Source organism: Anabrus simplex, chromosome 10 (assembly GCF_040414725.1).
Source record: "Anabrus simplex isolate iqAnaSimp1 chromosome 10, ASM4041472v1, whole genome shotgun sequence".
NCBI classification, from domain to species: domain Eukaryota; kingdom Metazoa; phylum Arthropoda; class Insecta; order Orthoptera; family Tettigoniidae; genus Anabrus; species Anabrus simplex.
In genome coordinates this window covers 104,679,857-104,693,424 of record NC_090274.1, presented here as the reverse complement: position 1 = coordinate 104,693,424, position 13,568 = coordinate 104,679,857, and positions in this window count along the sequence as shown.

The window sequence follows — 13,568 nt, the reverse complement described above, 5'->3', positions numbered from 1 at the left end:
TACTTATATATTAACCTTCTGCTTGTCATAAACGGTTCTCTGAAAATCCCTACTTAATCTATTTTACAGGAAGACTTCTTATCGTTCCAGAGATCATTTATTTGATAATTCCAATTACTGATCCATGCATAAATAATTGGGAGTAAAAGAAGGATTTATGTATTTTTCACTCAAAGATCTTTCGATTCGTGAGTGAGGAGTGTTTAGCCTCTTTTACATTCCTATAACTTTCAAGCGAGGCTGGGTTACTTCCCCCACGTTCAATCCAGCGGTAGTCTGTCAACAGATACATCACAGGCTAGCCTCTTTCACGGGCGGTTTACGAACTCTGGTAACCTCATTATTCCAAAATCAGTAAAAAGACGGCATATTCTAGCCTCTCATTAATACTTCGGAACATTCTCTCATTAGACCACATTCTTTATAGCACGATTCTACTTTCTCAAGTCATTTTTTCTTATAACCACTTAATCCACTAAGCTATCCGTCTCGAGCCCTGGGTTCATATCTAAACAACGCGAACAGAGGAACAAAGAAAAACTTACCTTGAACCTTTAAAACACATTATTATTATTATTATTATTATTATTATTATTATTATTATTATTATTATTATTATTATTATTATTATTATTATTATTATTATTGTATTTCTTACTGAGGATACTATATTTACAGTAGTCGCAAAATATATCGTCCACTCATCCAAAATTCTAGCTAGTAGGAGGTCTCGGGTCGAGTCCATGGCACGTCACACAGCACTTGTACAGCCAATTAAAGAATGCTACAGTGTCCTCGTTTTCCATCAGTTCTACACATCCGAATGCGTGGATTATGGAAGACACTATTCCCATGCATTACATAGCTAAATAAATCACCCTTTAAGCTCACTAGTGAGACAATGTTGACAAGGCTGGCTCGTTCCCTCCCATCTGAAGCACTCTCAAACTTTAGGATTTTTCTAGTTAAATTATCCCCTCCTTGAAACACATAATTTATTCCCAAAACGAACTTTTTAAGGCTTAATAAAACACACTATTATAAAGCTCACAAGGAAACTATCTCTACTAAATTAAACTATAACGCAAGCTATGTGAGCCTGGATCTGGCCAACGTTAAATCGACATTACATTATTTATTTTTTCAAAGAGAAAATAACATCGCATTCACTAGCTATTTAATAATCATGTTGGTGTGTTTTACATCATTCGAGCCTTCGGGAGGTCCAGGCAGTGATTTAGAGCTCCATAACGGCTCAACCGTTGATCCATCCTGCTAGGCTGCATTCCAATGGTAATAGCCAAGCTTAACCAGTAGCGGCGATTGGGAATTAAAAGTGCGGGGGCAAAAGATTTAGACAACAAACATTACCCGGGTTTGTGTTATATAGCGGAAGGAAGGGGGGGGGGCATAAAAACTAAAAAGGAAAGCTACAAAAGGGTAAAGTTTTTTATGACCTTTGAGCAAATTTTGAACGAGTGGTAAAGGTTGAGATTTTACCAATGTAAGTGCGGTAATAACAGTTTTATTTTGTTTTGAGATTTTGATTCAATACCATACGATACGACTTTCATCAAAGGAAAAATACTACACACGTATTACAAGCAGAAAGTACGGTGTGATTATAGAATTTAAATCATTTGGTATTTGATTGCAGACAAAGAAACTAACAAACACTAAAGAGACTGCCAGACTGACGAATGTGCGCAGCAAGCGGGTAAATTATACCACAGTGTCCATGAATTTGAAAAAAAAAATACCCCTGCTAACCTTCCTCACAGCACATGCAAAGTATCCACTACTTGCTGTGGCGCTATACAGATCGGTTAGCCGGGACGAACAATATTTTGTGCGTATTTCCGCTAATAATTGTGTTACTAGTTAAAGAAAGTAAAGGAAAGAATTAGCTGATATGACAACAGGGCTTGTATAAATGGCTGCTTTTAATAATTCCTTTAATTCCTAGTTTCAGCGAGCCAAAATGAAATAAAAATGTAATATTTTCTCCATAAATCGCCGCTACTGGGCTTAACATAATTTTTCACTTTAAAATGCCAAAATATGCATTAAAAAGGGACATATAGACCATCTAATATGAATTAAACGTATATATTAAACACTTTAACTATCGCCAAATTTGAAAATAATTACGTGCCTTACTAAAATACAGTGCCCAGTTTGTCAATGAGATTCAAACGCGTTATTATACCTAATAACTGCATGATGAAATACGTGTTGAAACACAAACTTGCGCCTATTATTGCTTAAAATAACTTTGTATCCCGAAAACACTCTCTCCACATCACATGCCACAACTTGACGATGTCAGAGACTTCTAATATCGATGCGCTGTCAACTTTGCCTTTGCTTTGGATGAAACCATACATGCTTTTACGTTTCAAAAGACAGAATTCTTTTAGCACTACACTCTGCAGTTTTCGGCTAGGCTTTGTAAAGAATGCATCATGGCCACAAAACAAGAAAGTGTGTCATTGAAAAATGCAGCAACAGTTGAGTGATTCTTCTTAACTAACACAGCCATATTTAGTGTATATGGTTTTCCTCTCTCTCTCTCTCTCTCTCTCTCTCCCTCTCTCTCTCTCTCTCTCTCTCTCTCTCTCTCTCTCTCTCTCTCTCTCTCTCTCTCTCCTTTCTTCCCTAAATTCGAAACATGAAAATAGCTACTGTATATATCTTTGATCACGTCCGTTGTTTCATCCACCCAAATATATTTTCCATCGGCATTTTCCTCTAGTTTACCTAACAATACTTTATAAAGCTCAGGAACGTAATTCTCGCTAATTGTTGATTCATCTGGGACTGTTTGTTTCGTATAGTCCTGCAGAATCTGAATTAAGTTCTTATTCTTATGAGATGTTTACCGAGACAAATGCTTTACACAGATCTTCATTCAATTCACTTCGTGTTGGTCAAGGTTTAACTAAAGCAGTAGTTCCAAGAGCCTAGTGTTTTTGTTTCAAGTTTATCGCTTTAAATTTGCTGTGTTTTGTTATTTGAAGATGTTGATGAATTTGATACATTTTAGTTGCGGTTACGACTGTGCTACGGTATTTGCAAAACAACACACTTGAACCTCGCCTACAGTTCTTATAAATTAAGGAGCTGTTCCAACTCAAGCATCGAAAGACTGGCAAGAACTAATTGTGCATGAAAGATGTATGGCTTTTAGTGTCGGGAGTGTCCCAGCTGCAGGTCTTTTAAATTGACACCTTTAGGCGACCTGCGCGTCATGTTGAGCATAAAATGATGTTGAAGAGACACATAAACACAGCTCCCGTGCCAGCGGAATTAACCACTTATGATTAAAAATTCCGACTCTGATGGGAATCAGGACCCTGTGACCAAAGGCGAACACGCCAGACGTATAAAAGGCAATTATTTTAGAAATGAGGGAAAGACAGCCATGCTGGAAGGGAAATTCCAGGAATCAGTACCCACCTAATTGCATTGCAGGTAGGACGGCCGGATGTGGAACTGGTGTTGCTGCAGACCTGTCAAACAGCCTACCTGAGGATAACACTTTAGTTATCTCAAATACATGTCAAATTTTCCAATAGTGTTCTGCAGAATTAACGATGCGTACTTTCACTGCTGCTGAAATACTAATACCTCCGTATAGACTTCATGTGTTGCCATTACGTGCATTTACAGCTGTCTTAGATGTCAAATTCTCGAAATAATATTCATGTCTGGTATTATTCTAAAGTTGGCCCTTCCTGGGAAGTGTGGCTGAGAAGAATTCTAAGCCCTCTCTTTGCTCTGGCGATGTTAATATCTAGTTCAAACTGCTTTAGGGAAATTTCCTTCTGGTGTCACTCACTTATCTTCACTGAACCCAGTGGCGTATCCTGGAATCTCCACTGAGGCATGCAACTAGTAACCATGCAGTTAACACAACGTATTAAGTAAATTTCAATTGGGAACATGCATCATTTTCAAAAATATTTTTTTTGAAAAGTACACCAATGAAATAGTACGTAAACGTATTACATTGTGGTATGTTGCCTTGTTTTCTACCATTAAAAATATTTAATAGTGCCTTTCCGCAAGGCGAGTGAAACGGCCTCTGACGTAAGCGGTGCGCTGTGACGTCACGATCCAGTACCGCATGGAGCTCTACCAGCCGTTGTGCATCAGCCGTTGCTAAAAGCCGATTGTTTATTATTCATGATCGCGAATAACTTCAAAATGACAGAAGAAAGGTTCAAAACAGCACAATCAGACAATCTATCATGTGTAGATGTCATCATTCTTGAAAAATAGTGACTTTTGTGGCCGCAGAAATTCGCGGATAACAAGCAAGTTTGTAAGTGGCGTCTTTTATATACGTGCAATGTACTGTAACCCATAGTATTAGGATAACAACGAACCTGGATAGATATCACATCACTTTCAACATTTCCTTCTAGACTGATTCCCCTATTAAAGAATAACATTACATTTTCGGGTTTTCAGCATTAGTAAAGTAAGAAATCGGATTTCAGCACTAACATAAACATATAGGTAGCATTATAGTACTAGTCCGCTTCTGTGGTGTAGTGGTTAATGTGTGCCACTCCCGGAGGCCCGGTTTCGATTCCCGGCTCTGCCATGAAAGTTGAAAACAAATAGTACGAGGGCTGGAACGGGGTCTACTCAGCCTCGGGAGGTCAACTGAGTAGAAGGGTTTCGAATCCCACCTCAGCCATCCTTGAACTGGTTTTTCGTATTTTCCTACTTCTCCTCCAGGCACCTAAGGCCACGGCCGTTTCCTTCCCTCTTCCTTGTATATCCCTTCCGATCCTCCCATCCTCCAACAAGGCCCCTGTTGAGCATAACAGGTGAGGCCGCCTGGGCGAGGTAATGGTCCTCCTCACCAGTTTCATCACCATACTCAAAGTCTCACGTTCCAGGACACTGCCCTTGAAGTGGTAGAGGTGAAATCCCTCGCTGAGTCCGAGAGAAAACCAACCCTGAAGGATAAACTTATTAAGAAAGAAAGAAAGAAGGAAAGAAAGAAAGATCATAGTACTATAGGGCTATAATCTATCATTCCCAAAAAAATATATAATTATAGTTGGGGCAACTGGCCTACCCACTTCCGGGGCCCATGAAAGAGAATTAAATATCTTTGTGGAGGGAAAAAGTTAAACATGATAAAGATAAATATGACTTTATCTAGTTTTCAAAAGTCGGGCTGAGTGGTTCAGACTGTTGAGGTGCTGGTCTTCTGACCCCAACTTGGCAGGGAAACCACGGAAAACCATCTTCAGGGCTGCCGGCAGTGGGGTTCAAAACCCACTATCTCCCGGATGCGAGCTCACAGCTGCGCGTTCCTAACCGCACGGCCAACTCGCGCGGTATTTTTACCCTTCGGTTTATTGACTTGGCTTGTATAACCTAAAACTTAGGCTAAGTTGGATAATATTTTAAAAACCTACATCACAATTTTCACCTGTGTGCAATTATGTTATTTATTTCATTAATATTATGATAATTATTATAATTAAGCATTGTTAACTTATAAGACCCCAACAGACAAGCATTGGTTTTGTGTAGAGTTATACATTTGTTAAATTCACGTTGTTTCCTTTCATGATGTACACGCCTATTCTTTGTTACATTATAGAGTATTTAGATATAGCCTAAATTTCTTTACCAATTAAGCTCTTCAGTAAAGACATACATAACTGTCCCATGCCAAGATATATTGGTAGAATTAGAGCTGTCAAAATGGTTCATAACCCCTTTGATTTATTATCTTGACTTGGATCACCCAAAACATAGGTTAGATTTGGAGAATACTTTAATAATCAGCATTATTTAATGCACTGTTTATTACTTTCATATTCCAAGATGTAATTGAAGCTTTTAAATAAAGCATCATACATTAAAATTTAAAGTTTTACCACTAGAACAGCTGACATGGAAAAGTGATTTGAAAATTCAAACAAATTCATCTTACGTTAAAATCTTCAAAAAAATAAACTGTAGACTTTTCCGATATATCACCAGCATTTCTCCAGCTCGCCAAAATCCAGTTCTACCTAGTTTTAGCGTCTTTGGAACGTTTATAAACAATTTGTTTGGTATAGTATGCGATGTGCTATTGCACATAGGAACTCTACACCATTTATAAGTTTTCTGCCTTACTGTCTGCGCAGGATTCATTTTAAGTCTAAAATATACCACTCAGATTATTATCCAATGTATAGACCTCGAATTTAACCATACTAGACACTAACGTAAAGTAGAAATACGCGAAATGTATCCTGCTTCTCACAGCACACTATGTGTTATTTCGTCTGCTAATTCAGTCAACCTGTACGATGACGTCAGACCAATGAGATCGCGTACTTGCGTGACGTGACACTTTCGCAGATTTTTATCATTTTTGGAGTTATTATTTGTACATTCTGATCACATTTTTGAATTCTGCATGCAATTTTGAATCAGATTAGCATATTTTTAATTAAAACCCCGGGTCATGCATGTTCCCTATTCTACTCGCCCTAATTACATGTAAGTGAACTAGAGCCAAACAGTTTTACTGTAAGTTTCTGGATTGAACGTGCGTACACAATTCTTGTTTTCTGTTTTTAAATTTACGAGGGTCCGCCTCTGTGGTGTAGTGGTTAGTGTAATTAGCTGCCACCCCCGAGGGCCGGGTTCGATTCCCGGCTCTGCCACGAAATTTGAAAAGTGGTACGAGGGCTGGAACGGAGACCACTCAGCCATCCTCGAAGTGGTTTTCCGTGGTTTCCCACTTCTCCTCCAGGCAAATGCCGGGATGGTACCTAACTTCAGGCCATGGCCGCTTCCTTCCCTCTTCCTTGTCTATCCCTTCCAATCTTCCCATCCCACGCAAGGCCCCTGTTCAACATAGCAGGTGAGACGAGGTACTGGTCATCCTCCCCAGTTGTATCCCCCGACCCAGAGTCGGAAGCTCCAGTACACTGCCCTTGAGGAGGTAGAGGAGGGATCTCTCATTGAGTCCGAGGGAAAAGCCAACCCAGGAGGGTAAGCAGATTAAGAAGAAGAAGAGGAAGAAATTTACGAGGGAAGGTTGAGGTCTCCCGGCTTTAACTATTTGAATCTTTTCATCAAACGAACGGCCAGTAAATGGCTTTTCAAACTGATTTACAATTATATCCGTTTTAGACCCATCCGTCGTTAATACCACATCTGCGCAAGATATAATAAAACACCGAAAATACAATGAATTAACTCAGTAGTTAGCCACAACTCAAGCACTGGAGGTAAGTCACCCCAGTTGCATTGGTCAGTTTCGTCACGTTGGGTTCTCGCTGGGGGGGGGGGGGTAATCTGTGGGTCCCGTTCGCTGTAAAGATGCCGACTTTCTCCAAGTTGCTAACAGATGGCAGAGGGTAGCACGGATATAGGGTGACAAATTCTGACCAAGTTTCAATTGCAGCGACATCGTTCGGAGGGTTTCAGAACTACGTCTGCCACCGAATGCAATTTTAAGATTGAATGCCTTTCTTCCTGAACTCGTCCATTCGCTGTCTCTTTCTTCCTAGAGTGGTGTAGACGGCGAGACTACACCAGCACCACACGTAGTCAAGCAACGGAACCAGTACAGTTGCGCGGACCTTTTGAACTTCTGAGAGATGAAGTCGTTAATATTCGACTTGAAACAACCTAAAATCGTACATCAGACAGTTCTTTGTGTTATCATAACGCATGCAATGAATGCCTTGCATTCAAGGAGAATACGCCCCTGACTGAACCTTCCTCTAATACCGGCATCTCTCTGTTGCGGCTTCGCATCTTACGAACCACGTCTTGGAGTATTAATGCCATACCCGTAACGGTTTCATTACTGATGTATTATCCCTTAGGTTGCGCTGGTAACCTTCAGGGTGTGTGATGTTCAAAAGGGCGTTATCTGATAAAATAAACATGGAGGTAAAGGAATGGGAACATCTAAAACTACAAGGAATGAGAATTAAACAACGAATCTGGTAAAAGTGGGTCTATTACACCTCATTTGAGATGTGTAAAAATGGCAGGAACATAAACCAAAACGCGAACCTATACAAGTTGCTCAGGATCAAACCCTAGTCAAAACATAATCAACTGTTCACATTTGTGAGTTCTCGTAAGTGAGGATGCACCCACTCAAACGATCACCAAGGCAATTCTTTACTTATGAGATCCTTTTGTTCGCATATTACATCATTGAAATATCCCCAACGATACTGGGGTTAAATTGGAACACGCTTCCCAAATACGCAGTTCCCTCCAAAAGACACCAACACGAAACAATAAACAACACAGCATCTCTTAATGACATGCTGGATTCGAGGCCGTTGAACACAGTACACCAACAAACACATGAAATCAAGAAATAGAAATAAAGATACAAATTGATACACATCAAAAAGACATTCAGCAATATACATCACATGGTGAAGACGTTAAACATCCGTTTGGGGTAAGGATGCAAATCCGATCTATCCACATTTGGCAGGGTTCGAACACGTGACCTCCTGGTCACTCATATTCGGGGCAACTGAAATTCTCTGTCTGATTAGTGCTTCTGTAATTTGTTATGGAGAAATGTCGTAATCCCCTTATGTAGTCATGGCTGGAAATAATTCTTGAGTGATTTCTACTTCTTGACCCTTTTTTTTGATCTGTGTAATTATAAACAAGTCGACGCCCTGACTGATTTTCAACGGATGCTCAGGCAAAACTACAGCACATAAAGGAATTAAATTTTGAGGATAAGTTTCTATTACAGTTCAGGTGCTCATTAAAGGAGGGTTTAAAAAAATTCCATCCATCAGGGGATGAAACGGGGGCAGAACCCTGAAAAGCTTAATATTCATGCCACCGAAACCGTCACTGGGCTAAGTTCAATGATCGCTACTTTATGCTCCAGATGATACGCGAAAACAGAAATGCTCATTTCCCTCAATCCTTTTGACATATGTCGTGGATGAAAATACACGTTTCTCTTTATTCACTTCACTTCATACAAAGAGTAAATATAGTGAGGTCAAAGAAGATACAAGGGGGAACTCAAACCGACATCGTTAATCCTCCGCATCCTCTCCACCCTGGTCGATCTCCAATGGTACCACCACCTGTACCGTTTGATATACCGACAATCGAACACCAGGAAGACGAAAACACAATACTGCATTCACCCAGTTTCGATTGCCAGCACTACCACAAGAGAGACTAGAGGCCGTCCCGGCGTAAAATCACGCCAACTACTTAGGGTAGGCCTCGACCAAAACACAAGTCACGGGACTGGAAGAGATAGAATCTGAACAAAACCAAGGCCGCAAAACCTCAACAGAGGGTGGGCCCAGGAAAAAGTATAGAACAATAAATGAGGAATACCACGAAACACCATAAATAGTTTAAACAACCCAATAAATTGAATAGAAAGGAAACTCAAAGGAGAAAATAATTTATGAAGATTTTAAAATATTAAAATTAGTGAACTCAAATTCAGATGAATAAAATCGTCTAGAAAAGGAGGAAATCGTGAACACTAGTAGAGTTACACCTTTCAGAAATAAACCAATACATTAAATTTTACCATTTTCATAATAGAGTTATCAGATTACCATACTTATCTTTCTTCATAACAATAACATTTTAGTTTAACTCGGTGCACCGTTTCAAACATAATTAAGGCCTTGAAAGATGGAGGGAACCCTCAATCAAAATATTAAGAAAGTGTAAAAACCTCAAGATCACTGAAATACCCATGTTTTAACACAAGACTAATAACAATACCTTACCCCTTTCATCTTACCAAAAAAATACACATACACATAACAATAACAAGCCCAGGTCATGAATCGAAGCTACCAAAACAATACACAATGATGACAGATGCGACGAAATATCACAGATAAGATCAAGATAAGACAATTTAACGGTCTCAAGATTGACGTAACTGTACCAGGTGGTACACTTCCACGACGCACATTTAAATCTTCCGCCTTAAAGAACTACTCCACCGGAGAAAAACTGAACTTAAAACGGGACTAACTTGTAAATTTTCTCCGAAGCTGGCGCCACTAAAATTTTTGTACTGGTGAAGTTTCCTGAACTGTGTACATTTCTACTTGTTTTGTTTCCCGTTTAGCAAGAATTGTGAACATTCTCTCATAGATGTCTCTGCTAAAAGCTATGATCATGCACCCTGGTGCGAAGTGAAGGAACTTTTTTGAAGAAATTTTGTACTCATTTGTTTACTAAATTTCGTTCTTTCGTTTGTGGGTTGGCAATATTTACCTTTTCTTTCCGCCAGTTTTGAATTTAGCCAATCCCAAATTTCTGTAATTAATTTCCCACCAATCATGTATTTCTTCTTCGACTTTGAGTGCACTTTCAAGATAGACCAATAACGTAAGAGGGTGTGGCTTGATTATTCATGATAGGTCTCGAACTTTACCCGAGAATATAAAAACTGCTGATTTTCACGTCTCCTGGCCACTTGATTAACATCTAACCCAGTGTATGGACGTGTAGCAGGAGGCGGGAGATGCCTCTTTCATCAGGCAGCTGGTCTTCAGTAAGGTAATGGCCGCTTAACATCTTTATTTTTTGCTAGCTCAGCAGTTTAACCCGCGGGAAAGGTCCGAATCCTTTACAATGTAACCTATCTTTCCAACCTGTAATTTGTTTGCCGTTTGATGTAAAAACTTCATAAAATCTGTAACTGTAATTCGGGGATAGAGATTGCTTTACCCTCTCGAGCTCCCCTTCATTTTGGTTTGAGGTGACTACGTTTTGGTAACTGATTCTCTTCATTAATGTGTTAAATAAATCTTATACGGGTCACCTCCATAGTTTGGGAATAGCCCCTGTTTCATCGGCCTAGTGCCTGTGTGGTTTTAAAATGAGTATTTAGGAGTGCTAATACACGCCTCCATTCAACTTGGTTTTGCGGGCCATTTACTTAACCTGCTCTTTTTCTGCTAAGGCCCAGTAGGTTGGGTACGAGATACCCCCGTTTCATTTGTATAAGTTATGCCTTGATGGCAAATGATTGTAAAATCTGATGTTGTCTTGAATAGGCTTGATTAACTGAGAGCCTGTTAGCTCTTTTCAAAATAAGATTACTGAGTGCCTTTTTAAGGCTTGATCTTGTGAGTTGGGAGCAAGTGCTCCAGGGATTAGGGGTTTTCTGCCCTTTGAACAAATTTGTGATTTGGTAAAGTCGAGCTAGGAGCTCAAGGATTGTAAAATTTGGGGCTTGAGGCCCAGATTGTTAGATTGTCTCTAAATTTTGGATTTTCTTGTTTTGGTTAAAGCCTTGTCATTGTACCTAACCTTTCATTGTTATAAAATTTGCTAAAGTTGAATTAAAAAAGAAAAAGAAAATATAACCTTCAGTTTAAGTTTTAATTTTTTCTTGGCATTTGTAGTTAGACCCATTCACCCCAGCACCTTCTTTCACCTCTGCTGATCCACCAAACCACGGTAACAGTAACAATGCATACAAGGCCAAGATGCCAGATATATGAAAATACGAGGCAAAATAATATTAAGAAAATTAGCAACTTCAGTGTCCCAGAGAAGGAAGAAAATATAATATATGTACCTAAAATTTCATTTCCAAACAAATAAGTGTGAGAGAGTGCCCTTGGCAGCTAATAGGCCTACACCTATGCTGCAAGCTCGAAGCAATTGCATATTTATAATGCTTCGCGTGCAATTATTATATCACCAAGATTTAGTATGATTTTAATTTTACCCCTTGTAAGTTTTGGAAGTTAGACAACCTTTGGAATGTTTGCGGAGCCAGTACATGAATCTCAACGGGTTTCTATGAGTTTTCGACAGAACATGATTTTTATTAGTGTTAATTGTGATCCAAGTCTTTCAAGGAAGTTTACACAGAAATCATTTCTGAACATTATGTTGTGAAAAAACGTTGCTTTCCGGTAAGGGGTAAGTTGAAGTTGTGGTTCACAAGACGTCACAAAAAATATTAATTTAAAACATCGATGACGGTAGACATGTGGGCGTTTTACTCACTGCAGGAACATGCACCGTAGTTTATTAGATAATGCTCGTTGGGGTTAATATTAAGCCAGATAATCACTTACCAGGCTGGCGATGAACAAATCCGAAGTACAATTTTGCTCAAAATATTTCCAACACTAAATATTATAGTCAACTTCAAACACTCGGAGTCACACAGGAAGTTGCATTTCAAATTCACACACAAGTTGAAATAAAAACACTACCAAGTAAACAAATTTTATATATAAGTCTATTCATACAGGCTCACGCCTCCCTTTCACTATCACCTTACGGTGGATTCAGATCATACTTGCCTGCCATAGCGAATGGCAGAAAGACGTGTAATATTTTTTATTTTATATATTTATTTATTTAAATGCTTTTTTCGTATCACACCTGGAACAGAAGTCCGGTTTTGAATTTCGGCCGCTATGGAGCCCCGTGCAGAACTGTTGAAAGTCGAGCAACGGATTTAACCAATTGCAAGTTCGTAGACAATAATGATATAGGCAGATTGGTGACCGTCCCAGAAACAGTAGTAATTGTATAGCCTACATATCCATGGCATGTAATTTACGTATCACTTATATTAATTTCAGAAGATCAGCTGATTCTCACAAAATCCAGGCAGCAACAAGAACAAAGTTTAATTAACGCAAAACTAATCTAAAGTAAAACTTAAAACTAAACGCACAAGAATGACTAAAACTTAAAATAGTTTGTAAAATATCAAAGTAATCCACATGAAGTTACGCAGCTAGTTTAATATGATACTTGGGAACTGGTCGGGCCTCTACAATACATATAACTTTAATGTTTAATTCAACTTCGCGTACAATGCTTTCCTTCTTCGATCACGACCTCGCTCCGGTAATATTGAGTCGACGTGGTAGAATACTACATAACATTTTGCTGTGTCTTTCGCACTTTTAACTGAATCCATTTCTCTTCATGTATTTCTTAAAGTGGCCAGTACCTCTAAAAGCACTCCGTGTAAATCGACTATTGGGAGAGCTGTTTGTTAATTTGTGGTGTTATTGTTTGTTGCAGACACGGTGCGAACAGTGTGGGACATCCCTTGAGTCACTGGCGGAACAGGTGAACATGAGGGAGTTGCAGCTGAGAGAAACCACCAGAGTGCTGTGAAAATTTTGGGGAAGTCTTAATGAAAGGGAGAATAACCTGAGGATGTGGGAAGAAGTACTGAAAGAGAGAGAGATGGTGATTGAACAACGGGAGGAGGCGTTGGACAAAAAAGTAAAGGAGATGGAGAAAGCTCGCAAGTACAGAAATGAGAGGAGGTGGAGACGGAATGTAAGTTTAGAGCTGCGAGAGCTGGCGTGTGAGAAGAAGGAGTACATTTCTCAGCAAATAGAGGTGAAATCTGGTGCCCAAATTCCGGACATTTCAGTTAATTATATTTATTATTTATTTAATTTAATATTTCTCGTTTATATTTAATGATATTACTAATGACGCCCAAGAGATGGCGGCAGCAACTGCTTTTCCCGTACGATCCAGGTCAAGTGACCCTTGAGCAGACTCTAAAT